Genomic DNA, 25,747 nt, shown 5'->3' on the forward strand with positions numbered 1-25,747 from the left:
CAGTTTCTGTATTGATTTATCCATCACTCAACTTCAACAATTAACAACTCATCATAAGATTAGCAATTTATTCCTCTTTATATCCCTACCTACTTCTTCATTCCTTGATTATTTTGACATAATATAATTTCATCCATAAATCTGAGTATGTATGTCCAAAAGATAAGGATTGCTAAAACTTTTATTATTAAATTTATCTATTGAATCATCACAAAACCATCACATCTAAAAAATTAGTGATTTCGGGTTGCTGTGCCTAAGTGTAGTCATCTTTTTCTTATCCTTCTTAGGATTTATAGGCATCCTTAATTCTATATCTTGCTGTATTTTTTCAGTCTTGGAAAATAATCACACATTATCTCTTCAGATTTTCTTTCTGTTCTGCCTTATTCACTCTCTCCTCTCCCTCTGGAACTTCAATTATATAGATGTTAGACCTTCTCACTGTATCACTTAACATCTCTGGCTTGGTTTACAGCCAACCTGTCATGAAAGAAAAAAAAAAAACCAGAAAAATGTGAGTCTGGGAGTTCCTCTGAAATATATTTGGCAGGATAATTTATGGACATAATTTAACATTTTTTTCCACAATCCCCAGAAGTTGTTATGTTCTGATTCTGGGCTTCCTAGCTTCAGGGTGTTGTAAATAGCCCTTATATAGAAGGCCTGAAAAAAGAGCAAAACTGAGAGTTTCTTGGTACCTGGAATAAAACCCTACCACCCAAGTTTTTGTTTTGGGAATACAGATGTAGGAGGAGAGTAGCAGTGGGAACATCAAGCTTGGGGGAGGGGGTTTGTTGAGGAGAGCAGGGGATACAGAACTGGCAAGAGTGGGATTAGCTTTCAGAGATTGGGGTGGGGTGCCAATCTAGGTGACAGATTTATGAGTAGATGGAACCTGTACACTTTACCCTCGAAGTGAGATCTTCTGATGGGGAGTTGAGGTGGGGCTTGTTGTTGCTGTGGGCAGGGAGCATTTATGACTGTCTTGGAAGTTGACTTAATAGATCCCTCGCACAGAAGAATGGTGTGGTCTGTCTTTGAATGGACTGGTGGGCTTAAGCAGTGAACATCATGTGTGACCATGATGATCTGAGGGTCAGAAGAAGAGATTTACCCTGTTTTCACGGTCCCACTGGGGGAGTTGAAGGGGAGAAGGCAGTCTCTCAAATGTGAATTGGAATATCTTGATACCAACTCTGGCTTGTGGGAGGCTGAACCAGATTTTTTTTCTACATAGAATATATCCATTTAATGTGATCTATCTTGCTCTTGAATGTGTAGAACAAATTCATACCTTGTTTTGTCCCCCCCAAACCTATTGTTATCATCCAGGTGTACTTTTGTCTTTCTTAACTTAGTCTAAATTAACAAAAAAGATGTGGAAAGTAAATTTCGGAGAGCTTTTTTATTCCTTGACTTCCTTTGTTAGCAGCTATAACAATCTTTAAGAAATTTCAAAAGGACACACAGGAGCAAAGGAGAAAAGCCAAGAATGCTATTTTGTGGTGCAGTCGACTTAGGTGAAAGAGAGAAACCTTGGCAGAAGCAACAGGTAATAGCAATTGAAGGTGAATCAGACAGAGTAATCCTTAGGAAGAAAGAAAGGCATGATGATGCCCAGGTTAGACCAAGGAATGTGGTCCGAGGTGTATGCTGGCGAGAGACTTCCATCCATCCTTAACCTATTAGACTCTATCCCACACCCTCATCCCTTGCCCTTAGTCTCTGTCTTCACCTACCATTTGTGATTCTTCTACTATGCTGGCTCCAAATAATAGTGGCCAACATTGGTGGCTTTTATTCAGGGCAAGGAAGTCCAACTCCTGTTGCTCAACAGGGAGGGAAATCTGCAAGAGGAAGTGAAGAGGGTGTTACTGGTAAGCTATGTCACAGGCATAAAAAATTGGCACTCTCAATGAATTTTCTCATAGCAACATTGTGCACAGTTCTATGGTATTATTTAGCACAGGTGCATTTTGGTACTATTAAACTGTTAGCACAACTATATGGTGGGTTAAACAGGCTTTTATGGGCTTTCCTAAGAACCTGACCAATAAGTACAACATTGTTTCTATGATAAAATGCTTTTAAAATCCTATAATAGACTGACAAAAGAACCTTTGGATACAATCTGTTTGTAAATTGGATTGTCCTGACTGTGTCAAAGAGGCTCACCCTGCTCCTCAGCTTTAACTTCTACCCCTGTACAAAGAAGGCAAGGTCTTTTATAGTGACAGATAAGCCACACACTCCAATTTTAAATAAAGATAAAGATTGGCTCCTTGTAAGAGAGCCTGTCTGATTTAAGTCAGGCCATATTAATGAAATGTGGCATTAAATGGGCCTTTTAAATGAGGCAGTTTGTACGAAGTTCTCTACCATTATCAGACGATCTGTGTTTAGTTTTGTGTGAAAGTAAAAGTTTCAATCTTATTTTGGATCAAAAATGACATTGCTTATTGTGATAAGGAGTGTGAATATCACCCAGTAAAAAGTGAATCAAACTGGGGGTTTTATTTTTTACTGGTTGCCATTTTCAATGGAGAATGAATTAAACACATGGAGTCGAAAGAAAGGTAAAGAGGGGTGGCTGACCAGTTTAGTCATGTTTTATGTAATACTTGTTTTTCTTTTACGTGAACATATTATACCATCCATCAGGACAAATTAATATGTCTTAGGCCTTTAAAAACTGTAAAAAAATAATTTTAATGGTTCCAATAACAGCTCCAGATGAATGCTGGAAAACAGATATTCCAAACTGTCAAATAGCATATGTATTGCTTGGCTCTGTTGTAACTGCAAGTAAATGCTGCTTTTGTATGAAGTTCCCTTGACTGCCAATGGAAGAACTGTAACACATTTATTGCGAACAAAATTGGAATGGGAATGAGACATGTTACAACAGAATGGTACCTAGTTCCTTCTTGCCAGTTGGACTGAATTAAGATAATAAATCATTAGGATAATAAAGTGTTCTTGGTTATAAGAAGGAATAATTTAATTAAAGAGATTTTTTAAATGGTAGGTTCATACTTATATCATTTGTGTTACAGAGATTTTATTTAAAAATATGGTTTCTAATCATCTGGGGGAGTAGACTTATATCCCATATAAAATATGTGTGTTAAATGGGAAAAAATATCAGACAAGCTTCAGAGATGAATTTTACTGTGGAATGGAAAGTGTTTACTACAAAGGCCAGTTCCTACTGCTGTTTACTGCGGGTAAGGAGCTTCAGGATGCTGTCCTGTGTTTGAAAGGGGTGACTCATGCCATTATTTATTGCAGTTAATTGCTAATGTGTGTGAAGAGCACAGTATGTTGCAAAGCAGGGCTGAGTAATCCATGGTGACCTTTTGTGCTATCAAAGCTTTATCAATTAGAAGCCCCTGATCGTAAATTCAGAGAACGCCCAGTGAGTGCCATCAAAGAAAGATCACACATGGCTACTTAAGCGATCCAATTTTTTTTTTTTTTTTCTTTTTTGGCTCCTTTTCCTTCAAACTGAATTCTCTCTAGGGTACTGTTTCCAAATCTGCAAAGTGAAGCATATTTAAAATATTTTCAAACTTTAAGGAGCGTTGTGGTTTTTATAAGCAATAGTGGGAATTTCAGAAAAATAGTGGTTATTTTTTCCTGCTGCATGCCTTTCTTCTTGAGGTCCTTGAGCTGGCTGGTTAACTTCCTGATCACTTTCTTTCCCATCTACTTCACTCTGTTGGCACTGGGTCTGTGTGACCTTTTGCAAACTTTGTTAAATGTTTCAAAGTTGTAAATTAAAGCCATTATTTTACTATACTTTTCATTTTGAATCAGTCTTAAAATATTTATTCATTCTCATTCACTCATCTCCAGATAGGATTTTTCATTTCTTATTTTCTTTCATATTTTGCTGCAGCTTTTGATTTGCAACTTTTGACATTGTTTAATGCCCCCCATGCCCAGCTTTTGACATTGTTGAATTCCCCTCTCTTGAAATTCTCTGCTCTAATGTCTTTTATGACGCTGCACTGTTCTGGATCTTCTTTTGTTTACTTTGTGTCCCTTTTTCTTCTCCTTCCGCTTCTTCTTCCTCTTCTTCTTCTCCTCCTCCCCTTCCTCCCCCTCCTCCTTCTCCTCCTCCTTCTTCTTTTCTAAAACTGACCTATCTTTTCTATATTCTTTAGTTTGGCCATTAACCAAGTCTCAGCTTTCTTTTCCTCTTCTACTCTCTTGACAAGCTCATCTACTCCCAACTATTTCCCAAGCTCCAGGTCTACATTTCCAACTGCTGTCGAGCATTGCTACCATTTCCATCAAAAACAAACTCCAACATCAAACTCAAGATCTTCCCCTGCCCAGATTCATGATCCTAATGACTAACATAGTGTCTGACACATATTAGAGACTCATATATCTATTGGATTAATCAATAACTTGGAGGGAGACATGTTGGGGGAGGGGACTTAGCTGGGTCTGGGCATGGCCAGAGCTGAAAGTCAGACTTGAAAAACCCAAGACTAGTGGCCAACAGTCAAAATATGGTATCCAAAAGAGATCGATTGACTCAGGTTCAGTCTGGACTGTTGTCTAAGGGGTTTGCTCTGGTGAATAAAGAAAAGGCAGTAAAAGTCTGTGAGGCAGTGGGATAATACTCTTACTCATACTCATATGGGATACTCATATGCAGATGGTATTGTCCCACTTGGAACTGCCTTAAGTTCTCACTGGTCCTCAGTCAGTGTCCAGAGAAATAGACTAGAAGGCTTGGAAAAAGCTAGGCATGTTGTTGTCAGTTATCTGCCTCTCATCTAGGGCAAGAAGGGACCTGAGTTTAGGACATGGGTTTAGTTCAGTTATTTTTGTTCTAAGGAACAGAACCTCTCAAGTTACTTCAAATAATGAGGAGGAAGGTAAATAAAACAGGCATCTCAGCTTTGTGGCCAGGCCTCACAAGAGTCTGGGACAAGCTAACCTTCATGGGACAGTAGAAACCACACTATAACTGAGTCTTACTGAAGCTGAACAAAATCCCAGGTGGCTCCTTGGACCTCAGTACCAGGAATTCACGGATCTTTAGAATAGATCTCTACCTTTAATATAACTCAGCAATTCTCTGTCTCTTGTTTTTCTGTGTCATCTCCCTTTTCCCACTTCCAACTCCCTTCTCTTCTTCAGTAGTTCTTGAGTCTGGGTTAGACTCATCCATGGAGCTTGAAAATATTGTCTTATTCAGTTTGGGCTGCTGTAACAAAGCACCACAAACCTGGGTGGCTCGTAAACAACAGAAATTAATTTTCATACTTCTGGAGGCTAGAAGCCTAAGATGAGGATGCCAGCATGGTTGAGTTCTGGTTGAAGACCTCTCTTCTGGCCTCTTTTATATATAAAGGCACTAGTCCCATTCATGAGGGCTCTACTCTCATGACTTAATCACTTCCCCATGGCCCCACCTCCTAGTACCATTACCTTGAGGGCTAACATTTCACATATGATTGTTGGAGGGATACAGACCCTTAATCTATAGCAAATATATACATGTCTAGTTACATCACTGTATATTCTGACTCAATAAATCTCAATAAAGTTAAGAGTTTTTATTTGTTTTCTTCACAACTGTATCCTGTGCCTAGAACAGTGTCTGGTACCTAGTAGATGTTAAAAAAATTGTTGAGTAAGTACTTTGTTGAGTAAATAACAAATTGGGATGGGACCCAGATGACTACAATTATAAGTTTCTCAAGTTATTTTAGATGTGTGGTCAGGTTGATAACTACCGTAGTACACTTGGTTTCTTTTATCTACCTCACAGATTCATCTTCAGAATGTCATCTTGTTCATGGCTTCTGCTCTATTTCATCGCCTTTTTTCCTACATCATTTCAGCTTCTTATCTCTCTATTAACTGCTTATTTCTCTGTATTTTTCTTTTTCTTTTTTTGTTTGCAGTACGTGGCCCTCTTACTGTTGTGGCCTCTCCCGTTGCGGAGCACAGACTCCGGACGCGCAGGCTCAGTGGCCATGGCTCACGGGCTCAGCAGCTCCGCGGCATGTGGGATCTTCCTGGACTGGGGCACGAACCCGTGTCCCCTGCATCGGCAGGTGGACTCCCAACCACTGTGCCACCAGGGAGGCCCCTCTCTGTATTTTTCAATTCAAGTTTCTATTAGCAAGACTCTTATTGGTCTAGCTTGTCTCTGTTTAAACAGATTTACCCACATTAGAGCCCTGTATAGGGAGATGGTCAGCTTGAGAATGGGAGGCCCTTGTTTTTCTCTAGCGTCATAATATGTGGCCAAGAATGAGGGAGGTAGAGAACCACATAGCACAAAACATGGCAGCCTAACAGGCTGGGAGTGCAGCATGTAATAGTAATTGGTTTGTCTAGTACAGAAAACTTAGTTGTACCTCCACATTTTTATTAATTATAATCAATTGATTAATTTTGTGTGCTTTATGTGCCTGGTGTTGAGTATCTTACACATCAGACACAAGAAATAAAATAATAAGCAAGAGAAACATGTTGTCATCCTTCATTGAGCTTATTCTGTAGGAGGAAGATAGACGGTTAACAAAGCCATTAAAATAAAGTGTGATATACAAGAAAAATGGATAAATTGTATGACATTAAAATTGAAATCTTTTGCTTTTCAAAAGACACTATTAAGAAAATGAAAAGGAAAGACTTGGACTGGGAAAAAATATTTTCAAGACACATATTTAATAAAGGACTTGTATCAGAATATACAGACAAACTTATAACCCAATAATAAAAAGTCAAAGAACCCAACACAACAGTGGGCAAAAGAAATGAACAGGTACTTTACTAAAGAAGATTTATAAATGGCAAGTAAGTATATGAAAAGACACTTGACATCATTTGTCATTAGAGTAATGCAAATCAAAACCACAGTATGAAACCACTATACACCCACTTGAGTGGCTGAAGTTAAAATGACTGATGATACCAAGTGTTGTCAAGAAGACAGAGCAACTAGAACTCTTGTATATTGGTGAAAATGCAAAATGAAACAAGCACTTTGGAAAGCAATTTGGCAGTTTCTTATAAAGTTAAACATACCATATGATCCAGCAATCCTACTTGGAGGGCTTTGCCTAGGTAAAATAAAAATATATGTCCAAAGACTTGCAAATATCAATAGCAGCTTTATTCCTAATAATTCCAAACTGGAAACAAGCATTTTAGAAACAAGTGAATGGGAAAACAAACTGGTACATTTATGTAATGGAATGTTACACAGCAATTAAAAAAAAAAGGAACTACTCTCTTTTTTAAAAAATTTATTTATTTATTTATTTATTTATTTTTGTCTGCGTTGGGTCTTCGTCGCTGCGCGCAGGCTTTCTCTAGCTGTGCCAAGCGGGGGCTACTCTTCATTGCAGTGTGTGGGCTTCTCATTGTGGTGGCTTCTCTTGTTGTGGAGCATGGGCTCTAGGCACATGGGCTTCAGTAGTTGTGGCACATGGGTTCAGTAGTTGTGGCTCATTGGCTCTAGAGCACAGGCTCAGTAGTTGTGGTACACGGGTTTAGTTGCTCTGTGGCATGTGGGATCTTCCTTGACCAGGGATGAAACCCGTGTCCCCTGCATTGGCAGGCGGATTCTTTTTTGTTGTTGTTGTTGCGGTACGCGGGCCTCTCACTGTTGTGGCCTCTCCCGTTTGGGGGCACAGGCTCTGGACAGGCAGGCTCAGCGGCCATGGCTCACAGGCCCAGCCGCTCCGCGGCATGTGGGATCTTCCCGGACCGGGGCATGAACCCATGTCCCCTGCATCAGCAGGCGGACTCTCAACCACTGTGCCACCAGGGGAGCCCGGTAGGCGGATTCTTAACCACTATGCCACCAGGGAAGTCCTGGAATGAACTACTCTTATATGCAACAAGAAGGATGAATTTCAGAAGCATTGCTTTAAGTGAAAGAAGCCAGCCACTTACAACTGCCTATGTATGTATGTATGTATGATTCCATTTATATGATATTCTGGAAAAGGCAAACCTATAGTGACAGAGCAGATCAGCAGTTAATCTGAAGCCAGAGGTGCAGGGAGTTAATTGACTGGAAAAAAGCACAATGGAACTTTTTGGGCTGATTGGACAGTTCTATATCTTGATTGTGGCGGCTGTTACAGAACTGATACATTTGTAAAAATGTATTAAATTATACATTTAAATTGGCTAATTTAACTGTATGTAAATTATACTTCAACAAAGCTGATATTAAAAAAAAGTAAAGAAAAATGAAGCATGGTAATGCTTAGATTGGGGTGAAGTATAGGGTGCTCTGGGAGTACAAGATAGGGTCGCTTCACAATCCAGGGGATTTTGAGGAGGCGCTTCAGGGGATGAGCCATTTAATCTCAGCATGAGTAGGAGTAGGCCAAGAGCACAGGGCCAGGTGGAAGGGAACAGGGGTCTACAGAGTCAAGGGCATATACAAGGGCTCACAGGCAAGAGAAAACAAGAGACTTTGGAGGTGTTGGTGAAGGAAGAGGGAGAAAAGATGAGTATGGAGAGGTAGGCTGGGCAAAATAAGGACTTTAAAAAATTTATTTATTTGGCTGCTTCGGGTCTTCGTTGCAGCATGCAGGATCTTAGTGGTGGCATGTGGGATCTTTCGTTGTGGTGCGTGAGCTTCTCTACTTGTGGTGCGCGGGCTCCAGAGCATGTGGGCTTAGTTGCCCCCCGGCATGTGGTATGTGGTATCTTAGTTTCCCGACTAGGGATCGAACCTGCGTCTCCTGCATTGGAAGGCAGATTCTTAACCACTGGACCGCCAGGGAAGTCCCAAGATAAGGACTTTTTAAGTCATGTTAAGTTTGGACTTTATTCTAAGAGTGACTGATGGGTTTTAAGCCCTTCTTATCATGTGATGTGATTTCTGATGTGTAAGAATGTCTCCGGCTGCTGTGTGGAGAATGGGTTGGATGGAAAGACCTTCACTAAGAGGGCATCAGACGATAGTGCTGTGAGTTAGGGGAGTTGCTGGAGGAAATAGAGAGAGGTGGGTAGATTTCAGAAATATTTGGGAAGTAGAATTTCCTGTGGGAATTGATGGGGAAGGAAGAATCAAGAATGGCTTCTAGGTTTCTGGTTTGGGTAACTGGGTGTATGGTGGTGCCATTCATAGAGATAAAGAATAAAGGAGCAAGAAAAACTTTATGGGCAAGGTGATGACTTTAGTTTTATACATGCTGGTTTTGAGGTGCCTGGGAGGCATTCATATTGTGTTTAGAGGCAGTTGGATGTATAGGTCTGTTGCTTAGAAGACAGGTCTAGGCTGCAGAAACATATTTATGTCATTTCCATGTAGGTGGTAATTGAAACCATGCAACTGATCACTGAGGAGATAGCTGAGTAGCGTGAGGAAAGAAGAGGCCTACGGCAGAACCCTGAAATTCTAGTGCTCTAGGGAGAGGTAGGAGGAAAATTAGGAGAGCATTGTATTATGGAAGCCACTAGAAGCGGTGAATGATCAACAATATCAAATGGAATTGCATCATTGAAGAATATGATTTTTAAAGTTCTTGATTAATATGTGTTGTGGAATACTTGAGAGGGGCTCTTACAGTAAAAGATGAATCATTGTTATACAACTATTAAAAAGAAAAAGAAAGTTAACTGATACCTTGTAAAAAAGGCAGCACATTTTCTATATAGATGGAAGAACTCAGAGTTTTCTATCATTTTGTTTTGTTCTTCCCAGCTGGGACTTTCCTCCTTCATTAGAGACTTTAAAAACACTAAATATTAAAGAGCTTCCAGAAATTCACTTATATACATTATGGGGTGGAGAAGTTTGCACTAGATATTCCCTTATTTACAAACCTATGAGCAAGAACATACTTTTTGCAATGTTTGCTTAATAAATACTATCCACCTTAATTCCCCCTTTCCTTTTGGTCTCTTTCATTCCTGAATGGGTGTGACTAGCTTGAAGAGATCAATGGGAAAAGGTTTTTGATCCCCCTACCTTAAGCAAGAAGTATTTGTAAGGCGGGCAAGAGGATCAGTCACTGATGGATAGAGAAGTTGTTTTTAACTGAAGTTCCAGTTGCTTTCAAATTGATCTTACTGCCATGGTTAGCTTTAGTTGTCTGTGGCAGGATGCGGGAATGAATGTCTACACTCTCCTAGATGCCATCTTTCCCTTTCCTTTTTTCTAATTGCCTTTTCCCAAAAAGGGAAGATGAAGAAAGCTTTTGAAGAGCTAGAATTTTACTTTAGAATGATCATTAAAGATGCAATAGGAGAATATTTTTAAGGAACCAATTGAAGATTACATTTACAAGAACTCAGAAAGAACAGCCTGGAAAATAGTTGTATGACCCTTACTAAATCATAGTTCCACTCAGTGGCAATTTCTCTTGTTGTTACTATGGTTTAGGTGGGAGGGGAGGAGAACTTCCAAGCTATCTGTCCCAGTCATCAGTTTACTGTCTTTCAGCTCCACATACCTGCTTGGGGTAATGGACTGACTCTTTAAGCATTCCTCTGTCACAGTGAGCACAGTGTTAAGTGTTGTCAGGAGAGGTTGCTGGAGGAACATTGCCCGAAGATGAGGGCTTCTCTCCCTGGTCCATGTGCTACATTTTGCTTTTCCTTGCTCCTGCTTTGGGGTCTGTCAGTGGTGTGTGTGGGAGGGCCATCTACTGGTGCTCTACCGGAAATGTGCCCCAGAATGGGCAGTCCATTGGTGATGTCACAGATCTGTCCTGAACCTTGCTTCAACCCTCCCAAGGTAGACACTGGTATGCCCCAGGTTGCCTGCTGGCAGTGGCACCCTGATTTTTTCTGTGTATATGCCCACCAGCCTTGCTTGCTTGCACTCCAGAACATTCCCTATAATGGTCCTGCCGTGGATACCATGTGCACCAGGCCTCGTACCAGTAGTAGTGCCCTGATTCCTTCTGTGTGCTCACTCACAAGCCTCTGCTCGCCTACTCCCTGGAGGGTTATCTCTTGCTATGCGGTGACTGTGGACCAACTCTGGCCTGGCCAACCCAGCAAACATCTCCACTATCTAGTGGGCTGCAACCGTACCTTCTCCAGTGAGGTCTTTACCCATGCCTTGGGGAGGAGGCTGTCCATCCAAATTTCTTCTTCCCTGTGTACTCTTCATCAGCCATAATATTCTCTTTAGAGTTCTCTTACATCTTTATAGTTACTCCTCTATCATAGTTAAATAATCTTTTAAAGCTAAGCTTCTCCTATTCAAATTACTGTGTGGTTTCTGTCTCCTGAGTGTAGCCAGACTGATACACTCTCTTTCCTTTAATCTATTATGTATATATCTGCCAGATTAATCTTGCTACAGCTCACCTCTGATTTAAAACACAAACCAAAAAAATAAACCTCCCCCCCAAGAAAACCCAGCAATGATCCTTGAATGATTTGGCATTGTCTGGCATTCTCTATGATCTGGCCTCTGCTTGCCTTTCTAGTCTCATTTTCTACTCTTCCTAAAATAACTAAGGCAAGCAGCACTGTGTAGTATAAAAAGTCTAGTCCGGGGTTTGACTTTTAGCTCTATCATTTATTACTAAGCATAGAAGGCCATGTTCTCAGGCTCCTCTGAATTTCAGTTTACTCATCTGGAAAATGGGGATACTAACAGCTTCTCTGCCTACATCACAGGGTTGTTGTGAAGTTAAATTAAATAATGTATGTGAAAACTAAGAATTCTAAGTTTCTATCTAACTGTAATGTGCAGCCATACATGTAGTGTTTCTTTAGCTTTTTTAAGAAAGCGCTCCCATGTGAAAAATAATTACTGTCAATCACTTATCTAGTATTTATGGATGGGTTAAAGGGGATATCTTTTTCTAGAACTCAAAGTTATATCTTATTTTTATATTTTATGTTTTTAGTTTGTTTCAGGATGGGTGAAATAAGACATTAAAAATATCTTGTCTTGATTATTTCTCTTTTTTTTTTGCCATCAGAAACACAAAATACGATGGCTGTAAAATTTTGGGGTAGAGTAGAACATTTGTCTTTTTCATTACCTTGTCCTGAGGACATCCATTCATTACGTGGGTAGACAGATAATTTCATGCATATGTGTGAATTCATTAAAGTAGTACTCCTCCACCATATACTATTGTTGTACATGTGCTAAAATATGAAGAAGTGCTTTGTAAACTGTATAATAGAAGGAAATGAAAATTTTAGAAAATAAACTAGAAATGGAAAAGCTCCTAAGTTGGTAAGAAATTCGACCTATTCAAAATTCAAATTCCTTGGGAGAGGTATTCCTATTCCATGAGAATTTGATAAAGGGCTGTTGGGCCTTAAGTCTGTGATACAAGATGAAGGGCCCAACTGTTTGTGTAGAAAGAGGCAGATTTCTCTAGTTCCTCATGGACTGTACTCATCTTTGTTGGGCATCAGGCCAGCCTATGGGTGTTTTCATCAGCAAGTGATTCTTCTGAATTCCTCATTATCTTGGATATATAATGCTGGAGGAAAAAAGCCAATTCCAGGAGAAGTTGAAGCATGAATATAAAAGGCATTTAAAAACTATTTTTAAAAACTTTCTTAGGGAGGAAATATAGGGTTCCTTCTTTTGTAGCCTGAGAAGCAAGGTGAGTTCAACAGAAGGTAAAAATGAAGAGAAGTAGCCATTCCAGTCTTGCTTAGACAAAACTTTTATTATCTAACCTTTCTATAGCTCTTTGTATTTTCCAAAAACCCTTACAAATGCATTTTTCCCCCATGTAACAATCCTCTGATCAAAGCAGGTTAGTATTCATCTTTCCATTTTCTAGATGAGAAAAAAGAGTTCCAGAGAAGTGTAGTCACCTTCATAGGTCCCAGGGTGAGTCAAAAGTAGAATGGGCTTTTGAGCCTTTGACACAGAGTTCTTGGCTTAATTACTATACAGCATGTTGTTTCCTGTCTTTACTAAAGCTCTACAAATTGGTTAAAAAGAACCCCTAATCTAAGAAGCGAAGTCTGGAAATCTGAATAGAGGATACTCTGTGGGAAGGCTTTAGGTTTTATTAAAACTGAGATTCCTTTGGGCCACCCTGCTTAGAGGGCTGTGGAGAAGAGCTGACGTGGTTCATAGATTTCAGAGAAGGAAGTCCTAGACTTCAGAGTAGGTGCTCCTTCAGGTCTTCCGGGGATTATGGTTGTACCTCTTTATAGAAGAAATCTGAAAATGATGTTTGTAAGATTGGCATCTGAGAAAGTAGTTTAGCTCAGCTATTGAGATTTGTGTCCAGTTCTTATGTACCCAGTCAGCTCTTCATATGTTTGAATTTTTTCCCAGAGGAGAACCTGGTCAGTCTCCAATTCCTGGAACTCTAATTTAGGTTATATATTCCTTTGCAATGTGAATCTATTTCAAACTTAACGTCTGATCACATTGCTAGATCACTGACTGGTACATTGCCAAATACCCAATAAGAACCTCAATAAATATTTATTAATGTTAATCAAGAGAATGATCTTTTTCTTACCTTTGAAATATGTGCTCTACCAATACTGCAACAGGGAAAACCTTCAGGATAATTACATTTTGCATTTATATCCAGTGATTTATTTCCTAGAATCTCAAATTTTGGCAGAGATATGATTACGGGTTTTTTGTTTATCTGTTTGTTTTTGCTGTTAAGGTTATTGGCAAATGTTAGTCCTATAGTATAGATGAGGAGTGTAAAAAGAATATGACAGTGATTTGAAAAAATACTTACTGAAGTGAGTAGGATTGAGGTGAAGTAGGGAATGAAAATTTAGGCCTATGTTTCCAAATTTCACTAAAAGTAGTCTAGTTCTGGGAACTAAACTAACGGTTAAGAGGTTATAGTGGGGCATGATTAGTTCATATATGTGGAACTATTCTTCTGACTACAATGTAATTTTGAAAAATGAATTTTTGTTTCGACTCTCACTGTGAGATTATAGCTTCTACTGGCAGTTGGAGGCTGTTTTCTTTCCTATTGAATTTAACCTGTGGTGGTTTATTCCTGATGATTCAGATGGTAATGTTACCTATTTATATTACTGCTGTCTGTTTTTTCAAATCAACCTAATCAGTGTAGAAATTGATCCAATTTTTTGTTTTTTAATATATAGATTCAAAATTTTTAAAAATTGCAGTTGAAGTTAGAATAGTTAATACTTTTCTTAAAGTGAAAAATGGCTTAGTTGTTTAGTTATTTTAGAAATAAATTCAGTAGGTATTTTAGAAATGTACTACCTAGTTATTTTTATAACTTCATATAAAAGGAACTTTTATATCTTTAAAAATGCACTTTGTAGCATTATTTCTTTCTTTCTTTTTTTTTTTTTTCTGTACGCGGGCCTCTCACTGTTGTGGCCTCTCCCGTTGCGGAGCACAGGCTCCAGACGCGCAGGCTCAGCGGCCATGGCTCACGAGCCCAGCCGCTCCGCGGCATGTGGGATCTTCCCGGACCGGGGCACGAACCCGCGTCCCCTGCATCGGCAGGCGGACTCTCAACCACTGCGCCACCAGGGAAGCCCTGTAGCATTATTTCTTATTAAAATTTTGTAAAACATCTTAAAATATTAAATACTTTTATAATTTGTTTGAAATAGTATTTCTCAACAGGTGATTTATAATTCACCTGCATCAGAGTCACCTGGGATATTTATTAAAATTCAGAGCCCAGGGTCTTACCCCAAATCTAACGAATGTGACTCTTAACACTGGGCTCCAGAAATCTGCGTTTTAAATATGCTTTTTAGCTGATTTGTACAAACTGCAAGTAATTCAGTATTGTTTCAGTGTGGGAGGACAGGGCCATGAGGACTGTGTCAAGGGAGATGAGCAGGGGCACGAAGGGCACGAAATGCTGTGGAGTTTGGCCCTTATCCTGGAGGTAATGGAGACTGAAGACTAGGGCAGCAACACGAGTTAACTGGATTCTTTTGAGTTACTTTTATAAGTTATTTATTTAGAGAGTTAATCCCACTATCAAGAAAGATAGGCGAGGCTAAATGCACATAGCATTGTATTCTTATATAAGATTATTTGGAAGGGTATCGGATGTATGTAATTTATTTCTCACTATCCTGGCATTAATGGTTCCAAACTTTTTGCTTATAAATGATAACATATACAAACAACCACTATTTTCCTATTATGATTCATATAAAAATTAGCATATAGAAGAAGAATCTCTAGGATAAAATGGTAATATTGCTAATATACATTCAGAATTACAAAATCATTGTTAAATATAAATGCCATCATTATGCTAATAAAATGGAAAACATTCTTGAAGCAGCTGATTCAAAGCTGGTACATTTTTATAGAGTCCATTTGTGTAGTAGTTTATACTGGCTTGAGTATATTTGCAATTATGAATTATCTGCCTTCTGTATAAATAAAAATAGAATTGTGATAGTCAGATTAGTCAAATAACCCAAAATGTGGCTCAACACAAAAAAGGATGGTTTCTCATGCATGTCACAGCCAATGCAGGTTGTCAGGGATAGATTGGAGCTTTGCTTCCTGCAGGAATCCAGGCCTTTTTCGGTGAATTGTTCTGACATCTTCTAAGGCCTTTCAGCCTTCAGACCAGGTGGGGAGAGAGTGTGGAGAAGTTACCCATACTCTTAATCACCTTATTGGAGGTGACACACGTCATCTTCCCCACATTCCACTAGTGAGACCTAGTCACATGATCCCACAGAGCTGCAAAGCATCTGAGAGCTGTGGGCTGATACTTCATCAAGAAAGAAAAGAACACAGCCAGTCTCTGCCACAATAGACTATTCTTCTGGATCACTCATATCAAAGATACGTAGTAAGGAGTAGGAAATGCTCATATAAATAGGCTAACGTACTATAGATATTTCCCAACTTACATATGTCTTTTATAGTCACTCATTCACTGAGGACAACTGCCTTTGCTTTTGACTGCACTTCAGTAAGAAATGTACTTTACATGATGACTCGATACCAGTACATATATACCAATGTAAAAATTTCATGCCTGTTGTTAAGGAAACAATAATTACCCTTACTGTATATGGTGCACTCTGGTGTTTTCTATACTGTTTTCTACTCTGTTCTATAGTCTTGCCTGCCTCAACACTAGGCTCATCCGTAGTCTTGGGAGGCTCCATTCCATCTCTAGCAATCTCTGCTACTGAGGGGAGATGTCCAGGGGAGTTTGAGTCTGGGTTTCCTGACAGGTAGGTTATTCTCACTGCAGTTCTTTGGGTACCCAAAGACTTGCCGTTATCACTTGCGTGCTTTCCTCCTCTCTTATCTTGAGGGTTGTCAGATTTTACAAATACAGGCATACATTGTTCTGTTGCCCTTCACTTTATCGTACTTGGAAGTTATTGTGGTTATTTACAAACTGAAAGTTTGTGGCAACGGTGCATTGAGCAAGTCTACCAGAGTTATTTTTCCGACAGCATTTGTTCACTTTATGACTCTGTGTCTCATTTTGGTAATTCTTGCAATGTTTCAGAATTTTTCATTATTATTTTATTTGTTATGGTGATGTGAGATCAGTGATCTTTGATGTTACTATTTTAATTGTTCTGGGGCACCATGAACCATGCCCTTACTAGATGGTGAACTTAATTGATAAATGTTGTGTGTGTTCTGACTGCTCCATGGACCAGCTGATACCCCTTCTCTTACCCTCTCCTCCCTATTCCCTGAGACACACAGTATTGAAATTAGGCCAGTTAATAAATAACCCGACAAAGGCCTCTAAGTATTCAAGTGAAGAGTCACACTTCTCTCAGTTTAAATCAAAAGCTAGAAATGATTAAGCCTAGTGAGAAGGCACGTCAAAAACAGAGATAGGTTGAAAGTTAGGCCTCTTGCCCCAAACAGCCAAGCAGTGAATGCAAAGGAAATGTTCTTGAAGGCAATTAAATGTGCTACTCCAGTGAACACACAAAAGAAAGTGAAACAGCCTTATTGTTGATATGGAGAAAGTTTTAGTGGTCTGGATAGAAGATCAAACCAGCCACAACATTCCCTTAAGCCAAAGCCTAATCCAGAGCAGGGCCCTAACTCTCTTCAATTCCATGAAGGCTGAGAGAGAGGTGAGGAAGCTGCAGAAGAAAAGTTGGAAGTTAGCAGGGGTTGGTTCACAAGGTTTAAGGAAAAAAGCCATCTCCATAACATAAAAGTGCAAGGTGAAGCAGCAAGAGATGTTGTATTGAATAGAAGCTGCAGCAAGTTATGTAGAAGATCTAGTTAAGATGATTAATGAAGGTGACTGCACTAAACAACAGATTTTCAATGTAGATGGAATAGCCTTCTATTGGAAGAAGATGCATTCTAGGATTTTCATAGCTAGAGAGGAGAAGTCAATGCCTGGCTTCAAAGCTTCAAGAGAGACAGGCTGATTCTTCTGTTGGGGGATCATGCAGATGATGACTTGAAGTTGAAGCCAATGCTCATTTATCATTCCAGAAATCTTAGGGCTCTTCAGAATTATGCTCAATCTACTCTGCCTGTGCTCTAATAAATGGAACAACAAAGCTTAGGTGACAGTGCATCACAACATGACCTACTGAATATTTTAAGCCTACCTACTGCTCAGGAAAAAAGATTCCTTTCAAAATATTACTGCTCATTGACAACACATCTGGTCACCCAAGAGCTCTGATGGAGATGTACAGGAGATTAATGTTTGTTTCCATGCCTGCTAATATAACATTCTTCTGCAGCCCATGGATCAAGGAATAATTTCAACTTTTAAGTCTTCTTACTAAGAAATACATTTCATAAGGCTATAGCTGCCATAGATAGTGATTCTTCTGATGGATCTGGGCAAAGTAAATCAAAAACCTTCTGGAAAAGATCCACCATTCTAGGTGCCATTAGGAACCTTCGTGATTCATGGGAAGAGGTCAAATTTCAACATTAACAGGAGTTTGGAAGAAGTTGAATCCAGCCCTCAGGGATGACTTTAGGGGGTTCAAGACTTCAGTGGAGGAAGGAACTGCAGATGTGGTGGAAATAGGGAGAGAACTAGAATTAGAAGTGGAGCCTGAAGATGTGACTGAATTACTGCAATCTCATGATAAAATTTTAATGGATGAGAAGTTGCTTTTTATGGATGTGTAAAGAAAGTAGCTTCTTGACATGGAATCTATGCCTGGTGACAATGCTGTGAAGACTGTTGAAATGACAAGAAAAGCTTTGGAATATTATATAAACTTAGTTGATAAAGCAGTAGCAGGGTTGGGGAGGATTGACTCCAATTTTGAAAGAAGTCCTATTGTGGGTAAAGTGCTGTCAAACATCATTACATGCTACAGAGAAATCATTCATGAAAGGAAGAGTCAATTCATGCACTACACTTCACTGTTGTCTTATTTTAAAAAATGTCCACGGCCACCCCAACCTTCAGCAACCACCACCCTGATCAGTCAGTAGCCATCAGCATCCAGGCAGGACCCTCCACCAGCAAGAAGATTATGACTCACTGAAGCCTCAGATGATGGTTAGCATTTTTCAGCAATCAATTAGTTTTATTTATTTATTTCAACATCTTTATTGGAGAATAATTGCTTTACAATGGCAATCAATGAGCTTTAAATTAAGGTATATATTACTTTTTTAGACATAATGCTATTGCACACTTAATAGACTATAATACTGTGTATTACATAACTTTCATATACACTGGGAAACCAAGAAATACTGTGTGACTCACTTTATTGTAGTGGTCTGTAACTGGTACTGTAAAGCATGCTATAAATTTTTATTTAGAATTATAAGTTTTCTGGGGGTCTTTTAGTTTTATCTATTTTTATTTTTATTTTTTATTTTTTTTGCGGCACGCGGGCCTGTCACCGTTGTGGCCTCTCCCGTTGCGGAGCACAGGCTCCGGACGCGCAGGCTCAGCGGCCATGGCTCACGGGCCCAGCCGCTCGCGGACACGAACCCGTGTCCCCTGCATTGGCAGGCGGACACTAAACCACTGCGCCACCAGGGAAGCCTACCTATTTTTAAAATGAATGTTTTCAGGGTTTCAGGTTATATACTTACCAAAGGACTTTTGGAACAGAGCCCCTTCCCAAACTGGAGCCGTGGCTAATTCAAGTGCCATCTAGTGGCCAAACTAGTTTTAACTAGTTTTTGTTAAAAACTAGTTTAAAATCCTAGAGAAATTGATTTTTCATCTTACCAGTTTGAAGGACTAGCTCTGGAACATGAATATTGCACGTTATTGTAAATTCTGCTGGTAATGGTCCAAGATATGGTGAAGTTACTGCAGCATAAATAGTTCTGATTTCCCTATCTCTGAAGCAGGCAGCTGGGATAGGAGGGCTTGGACCACAAAGTTGGTCACTTATCAAGGGGTTGTAGAGTATTTGATATTTATTTATTCATTATTCATTCATTCAGCATCAAGTATATATATGTAAATGTGTGTAAGCCCACAACAAATATAGATTTTGTTGTTTTATAGTTTCCCAAATTCAAACACTTAAAAAAATTTTGTTTTGTTTTGTTATAGGATGAAATGTAGATAGGAACATATATATATATGTGTGTGTGTGTGTGTGTATATATATATATATATATAAATATATATAAAACTGAATATATGAAAAAATTAAACTTGCTTAAACAACTACTGTAAGTCTGTGTATTTTAACACAGATTATAGATTTTTCTATTTCCTGTGGCTTAATTGAGAAATTAAAAAATGACATATCAGGAATCTTTATGCCCTGTTGCTTTGTCACAGTGCAGTGTCAAGTATTACCATTAGTAGTAAAGTATATTATTTTTAAGATAAATTGTAATATAAAAACACATTTTTTTGGATTTTGTCAAAATTACAAACCATGGTGTTCTGGGTCCCCCTCTCCGACCCCTTACTTTAACACTGGAGGGGTTTACATGATTTTCCTTTTTAATCTACATATGAACCTTTGGGTCTAGAGCTTTATCAAGTTAAGAGTGCAAGATGCTTTGTAAAGAGCTGAAGTAGTTCAGTACAAAGTAAAGTCACCAATCCATTAATTGAAAATATTTTTCTAAGCAAAAGTCACAAAGAAGAAGGTTTGTTACTAAAAAGCCAATTTTAGCTATATTTTGAAAGGGGTACAGTAACCCAATCAACCAGTTACATGAGAACTCCCTTAATATTTAAAAGCTCCAAAATTTTTTAATTAATACATAATTTAAAAAGCTGGATAAAAATAATCCTAAACTTAAAATAATAAAACTGGGCTTCCCTGGTGGTGCAGTGGTTAGGAATCTGCCTGACAGGGCAGGGGACGCGGGTTCCAGCCCTGGTCTGGGAAGATCCCACATGCCATGGAGCAATTGGGCCTGTGCGCCACAATTACTGAGCCTGCGAGCCACGGCTGCTGGGCCTGCATGCCACAACTCTTGAAGCCCGCGTACCTAGAGCCCATGCTCTGCAACAAGAGAGGCCACTGCAATGAGAGGCCCGCTCACTGCAACGGAGGGTGGTCCCCCTGCTCACTGCAACTAGAGAAAGCCCGTACGCATCAGCAAAGACCCAATGCAGCCAAAAAGAAATTTATTTTTAAAAAAAGTTATTAAAAAATATAAATAAAACTGACAGTTGTGGTGAAGCTGTATGATACCACAACTAATTAAATCAATTACTGACCATTTGACACTTGCTAGATTTGGTTGAGACCTTCAAGAAAAGGAGTTTAAAATCTCAAGTGATCTCAAGGAGCTTATAATTTCTTAGAGGAGGTAAGACTAATATATACCCAAGACAGCAGAATAGAACATGAGATGAATGAGCTTAGGGAAGGGCCACTACCAATGCTTTTCCTTTCAAAACATTTTTTTCCTCCTGGGAGACTTAATGCTTTTTGCACTTGGTATTACTCATATAGTACTTATTACACTCTTAGCCGACTTAGAAAATATTTATCAATTTTTTTGGGCTGCCTAGGATCTGAGTTATCCTTCTAGATTTGGAGAATTCTTATCATATGAGTTTTGGTAAGAGGAAGACTGAAAAAGCCAGATAGTAGTCACTTTCCCATGCTTCTTTGCAGCTAGGGTATAGGCATATGACCTAGGCTCAACCAATCAATTAAAAAAGATGACAGCTTTATTGAGATATAACTCACAAATCATTCAGTTCACTCACAAAGTGTATAATTAGGTTGTTCTTAGTATATTCACAGAGTTGCATAACAATCCACAACTGATTTTAAAACATTTTCATCACCTCAAAAAGAAACACCATATCCATTAGCAGCCATTTTCCATTCCCCTATCCTCCTCAGCCCTAGGCAACTCTGTTCTACTCTTAGTCTCTGTAGATTTGCCTATTCTGGACATTTCATATAAATGGAATTATATAATAGTGGTTTTTGTAATTGCCTTCTTTCACTTAGCATAATGTTTTCAAGTTTCATCCATGTTGAAGCATGCATCAGAACTTCATTATATTGTTGAATAATACTCCATTATATGGATACACCACATTTTATCTACTGATCAGTTGATGAACATTTGAGTTATTTTTGTATACGATGTGAGTTAGGGATCCAAGTTCATTCCTTTGCATGTGGATATCAAGTTGTTTCACCCAGCATCATTTTTTTGAAAAGATTTTTCTTCCCACATTAAATTGTCTTGGCACCCTTGCCGAAAATCAATTGGCTGTAAATGTGAGGATTTATTTCTAGACTCTCAATTCTATTCTATTGATCTACATGTCTATTCTTATGCTAGAACCCACCGTATTAATTGCTGTAGTTTTGAAGTAAACTCTGAAATCGGGAATTGTGAGCCCTTCAATGTCTTCTTCTTTTTCAAGATTTTTTTTGGCTCTTCTGAGTTTCTTGAATTTCCATATGAATTTTAGCATCAGCTTCTCAATTTCTGCAAGGAAGCCATCTGGGATTTATATAGAGATTTTGATGAATCTGTAGATCACTGTGGGTACTAAAGCCATCTTAACAATATTGTCCACCAGTCCATGAACATTGATGTATTTCCATTTATTTAGGCCTCCTTTAATTTCTTTCAGCTATATTTTATAGTTTCCAGAGTAGAAGTTTTGCATTCCTTTTGTTAAATTTATTATGAAGTATTTTATTTTTTGCTAATATTGTAAATGGAATTATTTCCTTAATTTCACTTTTGGCTTTCTCATCACTATTGTATAGAAATACAATCGAGTTTTGTATATTGATCTTGTATTATGCAACCTTACTGAACATGTTTATTAGTTCTAATAGTTTTTTAGTGGATCTCTTAGGATTTTCTATATACAAGATCATGTCATCTGCAAATAGATATAATTTTATTTCTCGCTTTCCAATATGGATGCCTTTTATTTCATTTTCTTCCCTAATTGTTATGGCTAAAACCTTCAGTACAATGTTGAATAGAATTAGTGAGAATGGACATTCTTGTCTCATTCCTATCATAGTAGTAAACTATTCAGTCTTTCACCATTAAGTTCAACCCATCAAATTTTGGATACAGAGAAGTAGGGATCATTAGAGAACCCATTCTAACACTTCCTATTTCTCTTTCCTGCTTTATTTATTGTACTTATCACGTTCAGTTGTACTGTACATTTTAAACTATTTTTTCTGTTTTATAGTCTGTTCCCTGCTCCTGCCTGCCTCCCATCTAATGTAAGTACCATTAGAGCAAGCATTTTCGTTAGTTCTGGTCACTGTTTCATCAAAACCTAGAACTATGCTGGACACATACACTCAATACATGTCTGTTGGTTGAAAGAATGATACTGTGGTGTGTTTTCTGTTGCTGGTTTGTAAACTATTTTGTGAAAGGAAGCATAGTTTTGGATTTTAAAAAAATTTTGTTTTATCTGTACCAGCTAGTATAATGTATTGGATATGGTAGGTGCTTAGTAAATGTTGGTGAAATAGAATCAAACATTCTATTGAAGACAGAAGTCTTCATGGAAATAAGAGTTGAGCTAGGGCTGAAGGATGAGTAGGAATGAGGTGGACAGAAGTAGGGAAATCTTAGTGGTGTTAAATGTAAATTTTATTACTTTGGTTAAAAAAAAATCAACTGTGCAGAAATTTATTCTCTCACAGTACTGGGGGCCAAAAGCTTGAAATCAAGGTGTTAGTAGGGCTATCCTCTAAGCGAGGATACTTCCTGGCCTTTTCTTCTAGTAACCTCAGGCATTCCTTGCCTTGCAGCTGCAGTGCTTCTGTTTCTGATTCCATCGTCACAGGGTGTTCTCCCTGAGTGTGTCTGTCTTCTCATGGAATATTTTCTCTTCTTTATTTTTCATTCTTTTTTTTTTAATTGAAGTATAGTTGATTTACAATGTTGTGTTAATTACTTCTATACAACAAAGTGATTCAGTTATGCATATATATGTATTCTTTTTTTAATATTCTTTTCCATTATGGTTTATCATAAGATATTGAGTATAGTTTTCTGTGCTATACAGTAGGACCTTGTTGTTTATACATGTGCTAACCCCAACCTCCCTGTCCATCCCTCCCCCCACCCCCTCCCCCTTGGCAACCACCAGCCTGTTCTCTATGTCCATGTGAATTTTCCTCTTCTTATAAGGACACCAGTCATCTTGGATTAGGACTCATCCTAATGACCTCATCTTAACTTGATTACATGTGCCAAAACCCTATTTCCAAATAACATCACATTTACAAGTACGGGGGGCTAGGAGGATTTCAACACGTCTTTTTGGAGGACATAATTCAGCCTATAAAACGCCATGACTCTTATGTTTAATGTGACCTATTTCTACTTTCCCAGTCTCACCTCTTGCTTGTCACTCCCTGTGTACATACGTCAGTTCTACTGAACCACTTGCTGTTCCTGTCTGGAATGCCCCAGTCTGATAGGTTAACACCATGTAATACGTTATAGCTCAACTCAAGAGTCATGTTCTTTGGGAAGTCTTCCTTGAATCCAAGTTAGGTTAGGGGCTTCTCTTTTAGGCCCATTTATAATATTTGTGCTGCTGCACTGTAATTATTTATTTACTTGTCTCTTTCTTACACTAACTCTGAAGTTGTTGAAGGCAGAGACTTTGTGTCATCTTTATCACTGTGTTCTCCTTGCTTAGCACAGTGCTTAGCAGTTGGAAGTCACCCAGTAAATGTTTACTGTTGAGTATGAGTAATATTACAAAGGAAATTTGATAGAACCTAGAAAGCAATAGGGTATAAAGGAAGAAGAAATGAAGGATTACTTTAGAACTTTGAGTATAAGTAGGAGGCCAAGTGAGGTATATGTGGGCAGAAAAAGTGAAGTTCAAAGAGGAGATGGTTTGGGGGAAAATATTATAATCCCAATTAAAAGGCATTATGGAATAAATATGTGGTAGAGGAAGTAGAGGGCGAACCCTTTGAGGACAAGGATTGGGCCTTATCATTGTGTTTCTAGTACTTAGTACTTAGAATTCTGCTTGGCATAAAAGAGACCATCAATTCATATTTACCACATGAAGCATAAAGTGAATGTTTTCAGGTCTCTAGGTTGGTGTTTCTACTGACCAAATAGAGAAGTTTTGGACAGTTAACTGGTTTGGGAGCTGGGAAGACAAAGCCTTCAGCTTTGAGTGTGTTGATTTAAAAAATAGAACAGAATGTTTAAGGGGGAAATTTCTGGTAAATAAATCTATAGAGCCATGAATGCTCAGAGCTGTGGACTTGAAAGTCACAGATGTCTATTTGGAGGTTATCAATGATAATTGAAGACATGGAAGTAGATGAAGTTTCAGAGGGATTGGGCATAGACTAAAAGATTGAAGAATAGAGGTCAGGACCTTGGGAAAACACACATTTGGGTACTAGGAGGTGAAACATAAGGCAGAAGGAGATGGAGAAGGAGCAGCCACAAAATGGGACACTGCGATTGGACGGTGTCACAGAATCCATGGGGGGACATAATTTGAAAAACAGGAGGTCATTAACTGTGTCAAATGCTGAGAAAAGATCAAGAATAATAAGGACTGAGAAAAACTCATCAGCTTTAGCCTTAATTTAGTCATTTGTGACCTTCAAGAGAAATATTTCAGTGGAATGTTGGCAGTTAAATCTTATCTCAGCTATTTAAAAAGGAATTTGGTGACAATAGGAGAGGTGATGTTCTGTAGACCATATAATTAAATTTGGCAAGAAAAGGAGAGAAACTGAATAATAGCTTGGAAGGTCAGCAGGATCAACAAAGACTTATTGCTGTGCTTTTGAAATGTGATGCACTTTTGACAAATTTAGTGTTCTATATCTTGAGTGTTTGGTTCCCAAATCAGGCTAGAGCTAAAAGACTGAGTTACAAAGGTGGAGAAATCATGTGGCTTTTGGCTTAACAAACCAGAAGAGTGTCCTACTGGGTACCAGTGCTTTGTTGTGTGGCCAGCATTGGAAAAGAGAAGTGGGGCAGAAAGATCATGAGAAGTTTTTTATGGTGGAACAGGAATTGTTAGGTCAGGGAGCAGAATCAGCATGTTGGAACGGAAGAGACCGAGCAAACCTCTCTGTTTATAGATGAAGCAGCTGAGGTTCAGAAAGAAACCCTGGGATTTCTGAGTATTAAAGAAAAAACATCCAGGCTGTTTGATAGGGCGACGGATTTGTTTGCCTTTCTCCTCAGGCTGAGGGGAATTCCATGGCAGCATTACTGCTCCCTAAGAGAGTATTGGATTGTAGACAAACCAAGAATTGCTGTCTGCCCTTTTTATTGAAGATGTTGCTGATCAGAGATTATTAGTCTCTTTGGGGACACAGTCTACTTCTCAGACAACTTCTAGAACCAATTTGGCTGTGC

At 38.7% G+C, this 25,747-nt stretch overlaps 1 protein-coding gene across 2 annotated transcripts in view; it reads left to right on the forward strand.

Moving 5' to 3' along the window:
- MTERF1 (mitochondrial transcription termination factor 1) overlaps positions 1-25,747 on the forward strand; it is a 603,361-nt gene that overhangs the window by 22,172 nt on the left and 555,442 nt on the right. For both annotated transcript variants that reach the window (XR_012333983.1, XR_012333984.1), the window contains exon 3: positions 22,572-22,605. The gene's annotated coding sequence lies outside the window, so the exon portion shown is untranslated. The remainder of the gene's footprint in view (positions 1-22,571; positions 22,606-25,747) is intronic.

This window comes from Tursiops truncatus, chromosome 9 (genome assembly GCF_011762595.2).
Source record: "Tursiops truncatus isolate mTurTru1 chromosome 9, mTurTru1.mat.Y, whole genome shotgun sequence".
Classification (NCBI taxonomy): Eukaryota; Metazoa; Chordata; class Mammalia; order Artiodactyla; family Delphinidae; genus Tursiops; species Tursiops truncatus.